Below are 5,406 nucleotides of genomic sequence, written 5' to 3'. Positions count from 1 at the left end.
TGGTGAAGGGTTAAATCAGACCTAATACATAAAGTTTATCTGGAGACATTTTGGTAAAAGAGGGCACAATGAAGCCCTGATTGTTCTGAAACTGTACAAACAGTGGAGACATCAGGAAATACAGGAAGTATAAGTCACTGATGGTTTTCAAGAGAAAACAGCTTTTTTTAGAAGAAGTTTGTGTTTTGTATTGTTTTGTGTAACCATTTTACTCTAAAAACAAGGCGACAAATCAGGGTTACTAAGAGCTGAAAACTAAATAAAACAACTTGGAAAAATTCAATCTGAAATATTGTTGTTAAGCTAAAAAAATTAAAGTGTCTGAAACTTCCTGCAATTTTAAAATAAACGTAATTATTTTTAGCTTTATATTTTCTGTATTTAGGTTTTAAAATTCAAAATTTTGATCAAATCTTTTTTTAACTTAACTCTTTTTTTCAGTTTTGAATCTGAAAATTTCAGGCTTGAAACTTTTGTCCCCATTCTGGCGTGTGGGGGTGGGGCTAATACAAAGGACCAATCAAAATTGATGAGGGTGGTAACCTCAGTCCTGGTGCATTCACTGACTCTGGGAAATTGGAAAATCATGGTCAGAAAATGTCTGTATTAAAGGGGCAACAATATTTAATATAAAACAATTTTGCATTTCTCTTTGAAAATAAATCATCCCCTGTGGAATAGTAGGATTTCATGGTGTATTTTCTCTTGCTCAATACATATCGAACCGTGACGCTCATATTGAGGTACGGATCGAATCGTGAGCAAACTGTATCGTTGTGTCCTCAGTCTGTACAGTCATAGATTTGTGTTGTTACAAGACGGTTGTAAAAAGAGTTTTATCGCGTACAAACTGTGCGTCCAAAACACTGTTCTAGAACGTTCTGTTTCGTTGTGTCACATACGGGCATCAAAAAAGCCATTATGTTTGAATAAAATGGCTAAAACCATGGGATAATTCCAGTTGTGTTGTGGCTTATAGTTAATTAACACAGTTGTGCTTTGCCTTTTTCTCATTCAGAAGTCATGAGTTCAAATCCACAACATAGACAGGAGTTTCTTCATGTTTGACATTTCTTTTAGCTTAGCATCAATATTTCAGCTGGAAATTTTTAAGTTGTCTTTATTGCTCTGGTTTGGCTCCATATATAGAACTTATTCTACTTGATTGTAAACTAATCATCCATTGGCCTCTAGTTAAACTCAAGTTTCCTTTGTTTTCTAATAGGTTTCAAACAGGAAGTTTTCTCCTGGAGAAAATCAGGATTGATAAGATGTACCTAGCTGTAGTTGTACATGTATTTTCTGAATAGCATGTGTTTTTTTATGCATCAACATATGGTCAATTTATTTCCATGAGACAGATCCCATGAATATTCAGATTTTACTTGTGTTGTAAAAATACTCCACAGCTTGAAATCCCCATAATAGAATATTTGCAGAGGCTAGTTATGATTTGCAATTCAAGAAATGTTATTCAAAGAAAAAGACCACTTTTTTTGTCAGCATCACAACACAAAGAACACACAACACACACAAGATTACCACTGGAGCTCCACACATGCAGAGGTGGTTTAATATGCACTGGTGACTAGCCTGTTCCTNTTCAGATTTTACTTGTGTTGTAAAAATACTCCACAGCTTGAAATCACCATAATAGAATATTTGCAGAGACTAGTTATGATTTGCAATTCAAGAAATGTTATTCAAAGAAAAAGACCACATTTTTGTCAGCATCATAACACAAAGAACACACAACTTTCTTTTTATTTTCAAAAGATTACCACTGGAGCTCCATACATGCAGAGGTTGTTTAATATGCACTGGTGACTAGCCTGTTCCTTTTTAGCTTCTCAAAGCGTATCCGTCTCTCCTCCGTGGAGAACGATAAAGAGTTTCAACACAGATACTTTATTGCAGCTTGTCTATTCTGTGACACTGGTTCCCTGCTGCTGCTGCATCGTCAGCAACCACTAGCAAGGCCGTTTGGCCCGCTCTAAATCATTGTGGAATCACAGCAGCGGTCTTAGTCTTTACCACGCACACGTGCACGCTCATCCAGTCAAAAAAGCATGGCCAGCGTTCACAGTGTCCGTTTGAATCGATGTCTCAGTCATTGGGCTAAAGTGGAATCTAAAGGAAGAAAACAATAATTAGTGCTGTCATTTATATTCATTTTCAGAGCAATTAATTAATTATGATCTGTAATTAATTATTCTTATTTATCTATTTTTAATCTAACCAAATTATTGCTGTGAAAAGCCTAATTTTGAGGCATTTTCTTTAAATTTGGTAGATTGTAGCACAGTCTAAGATCAAATTTATGCACAAGTTTATGATTTTGATTTTATAATGGGAGACTTCAAATCTTTACTTTTAAACCATCATATAAAAAACAGAACAGCAAAACAGCAGGTCCAGAGAGCCCTAACTTTAATTAAAAAGCACAGTTGAAACACTTTTTAGCGCAATCAAGAAAACCTTCACCACAAACTTCTATTACAATAATACAATAATACATGTGGGCTGCACGGTGGTGCAGTGGTTAGCGCTCTTGCCTCACAGNGATCTGTAATTAATTATTCTTATTTATCTATTTTTAATCTAACCATATTATTGCTGTGAAAAGCCTAATTTTGAGGCATTTTCTTTAAATTTGGTAGATTGTAGCACAGTCTAAGATCAGATTTATGCACAAGTTTATGATTTTGATTTTATAATGGGAGACTTCAAATCTTTACTTTTAAACCATCATATAAAAAACAGAACAGCAAAACAGCAGGTCCAGAGAGCCCTAACTTTAATTAAAAAGCACAGTAGAAACACTTTTTAGCGCAATCAAGAAAACCTTCACCACAAACTTTTATTACAATAATACCATAATACATGGGAGGACATTCATTATTTCATAATTTATCACCAACAGCAAGACAGTAGAAAATACATGAGTGATTTTATAGTTTCCTTTAACCTGTTTGGTGAATTGAATCATTCTGAAGATCGCCGTACAGGAGAAGAGAAAGAGAATCCAAGAAGGAGGAGATGAAACAGGAGGAGGTGACGCTGGAAGAAATAAACTATTTAGATTTTGTTTATTTGAAACAAACGTTTGCTTAATGTTCTGGGCAAAAAACAAATGCACTTATCCTCTGAAATTGTGTTTTTTTATTATGATATTTATATGCCACTGTCCTTTACAGCTCCAGAAAGAGATTGGTGCAGCTGTTCCCATGACAACGTATTGTAAAATACAATTCAAGCCTAAAAAATGACAAGTTTACCATGGTATATGCGTGATAATGCCCTTCGAAGTGTCCTTTATGTAAGGGATAATGCCCGACAACGTGTGCATTATCAGAAATCCACAGATGCCGTGGAAGAGAGAAAGTTCACCTCTTAATGCTTGTTTTTGTCCAGATGATGAAGCAAAAGTTTGGTTTAAAGAAGCCAGAGCAGTGATATAGAACATTTGGGCTATTTGACTGGAACTTATTTTTTATCACTCTCATTATCACTGTGATTATCCCTTTTGAATCCACACCCAGCAGCCAATCAGAATCCAGTATTAACCCAGACCATGGCATAACAGAAATTAACATGCGAAACTTTGCTGAATCATCCAATGCATTTAGTCCTCTGGATCATCTTTCTGACAAAGAAGACTTTTTTATCAATTAGTCTCAAATAATGGGATAATTTGAGATACCTACAATGTTTTCATCCCACTAATATACTTTTAAATATTCCTCAGTTCCTCAGTTGTTGCAGGCATGTTTTTCACCACCAATGAAATTTATCACTGCAGGGATAAAACATTGACTTTGAGTTTTTTTCCTCTAAAAACAAAATTGTTGTTCCTGGAAAACTTGTTTTTATGTCAAATCAGCTGGAAGGCTAATAAGAATGGTTTTGAAAAAGTGGGCTGCTCCTGTAATTGGCATCTTTTTCTTTTATTTCTTTGCTTTTAGAGACCGACCTTTATGTTCCTTCATTCTTCTCAGAGTCTGTTTAAAAATTAAGACGTTGATTAGTTGAAATTGTGTCTAGGTCTGATTATAAAGTGCCCATGAAAAGCCATTTAATCAAGAATGATCATTCACCATTTGACATGGCTCACATATATTTGTCAAGTTGGAAATCAGCCAAAATTTTGAAACAACGTCATATATTTAGACCTTAACAGTAGCTTGTGCTTTTTAAAGAGAGCAGTAAAGGTGAAGTAAATAGTTTTTAGTACCTAGGGATTGAAAAAGGTCAGGAAAAACACACAAAAATATAATCCTGATGCACAATATGGAAAAATGTGTTAATAATCTTGTTAAATCATCAGCTCAAGGTGAGGAATCAACCAGGATACAGTCTTAAGATTAAAAAGAAGGATCATTAAAATGTCAGCGTGCATTGTACAAACACAGATCAGGCAAAATGTCAAAAACTACATCCCAAACCCCATAAATATGCAGTAACAGATGCTCTCTCTTCTCTTCTCGCATGAATAAAATGTCAAAATTATGAAAGTGTTCAGTCGTACATCCTGATAAAAGCTCCTTAATCCAAACGAGCGGTTTCAAAGAGCATAAACTTACCCCGAGCTCCTGTTGCTGGCATGTGACTGCAATGTGAAAAGCTGTTTTAAATCCCGATTTACCAAAGTCAAATCACTTCTGGAGAATATTCAAGGTGCACGAGTGTAAAACATGAGAAATACATGATGTTTTTGCATCTGGCAGTACTGGAACGATTATTACCTGCAGTGGAACTCCTCCGACTATCCAGGTGTGACCAACGTGAGATTCCCGGACCATCTCATTTGGAAGCCCGACATCCTGCTCTACAACAGGTAGGCCTTGCTGAGACAGATCTGCTGCTCTGTAATTGGATATGCATGGTGTCAGCCTCAGCATGCAGGCCATGCTCTCTGCACGGCTTAATGAAGGGACCTCGGAGGAATGATCCTTCAATGGATTTTTGCAAAGAAAAATCAGAGCTTTTACTAGATTGCAAAGAAAAGCTGTTGTATAAAGTGTTTGTGTTGTCTTTGTTACTAAAACTATTTTTTTAAGGAAATAGAAGTTGATAATTAAATGAACACAGATAAAATTATGGTTAATATGGGATTAAAATTATAGAGCACTTAAAATTTAATCTTGAGGAAGGTACTCTGATTTTCAGCCTTGTGCAATTTTTTTTTTTTTTTTTTGGCTTGAAACAAATGTTGTCAGCACTTACCATGTGGAGGCTGCAGTGAGTTTGCTCCTAAAATGAGTTGACAGAGTGGCCTTTAAATCTAACACTTCCACATGTTAATTAATTGGAGGTTCTGTGAAAGGGTGCAACTTTGTGGGTGCTAATAGCACATTATTCAACAGAGCTGGTTGTTGTGTTTGTAAATCAACTCACCCGCAGAAC

At 35.6% G+C, this 5,406-nt stretch overlaps 1 long non-coding RNA gene across 2 annotated transcripts; it reads right to left on the bottom strand.

The window, feature by feature from the left end:
• Positions 1-1,741: 1,741 nt before the first annotated feature.
• On the bottom strand, positions 1,742-4,739 carry LOC118598515. 2 transcript variants are annotated; one of them, XR_004947582.1, is made up of 3 exons: positions 4,584-4,739; positions 2,969-3,060; positions 1,742-2,130 (listed from the first exon to the last, which is right to left on the bottom strand). It is a non-coding gene; the product is annotated as an uncharacterized LOC118598515 (long non-coding RNA). The 2 variants fall into 2 exon arrangements; XR_004947581.1 differs by lacking the exon at positions 4,584-4,739 and having other exon boundaries at positions 2,969-4,577.
• Positions 4,740-5,406: the final 667 nt, after the last annotated feature.

This window comes from Oryzias melastigma, unplaced genomic scaffold, assembly GCF_002922805.2.
Source record: "Oryzias melastigma strain HK-1 unplaced genomic scaffold, ASM292280v2 sc01734, whole genome shotgun sequence".
Classification (NCBI taxonomy): domain Eukaryota; kingdom Metazoa; phylum Chordata; class Actinopteri; order Beloniformes; family Adrianichthyidae; genus Oryzias; species Oryzias melastigma.
The sequence above is the reverse complement of the archived record's forward strand: the minus strand, read 5'-3'. Positions and strand labels throughout refer to the sequence as shown.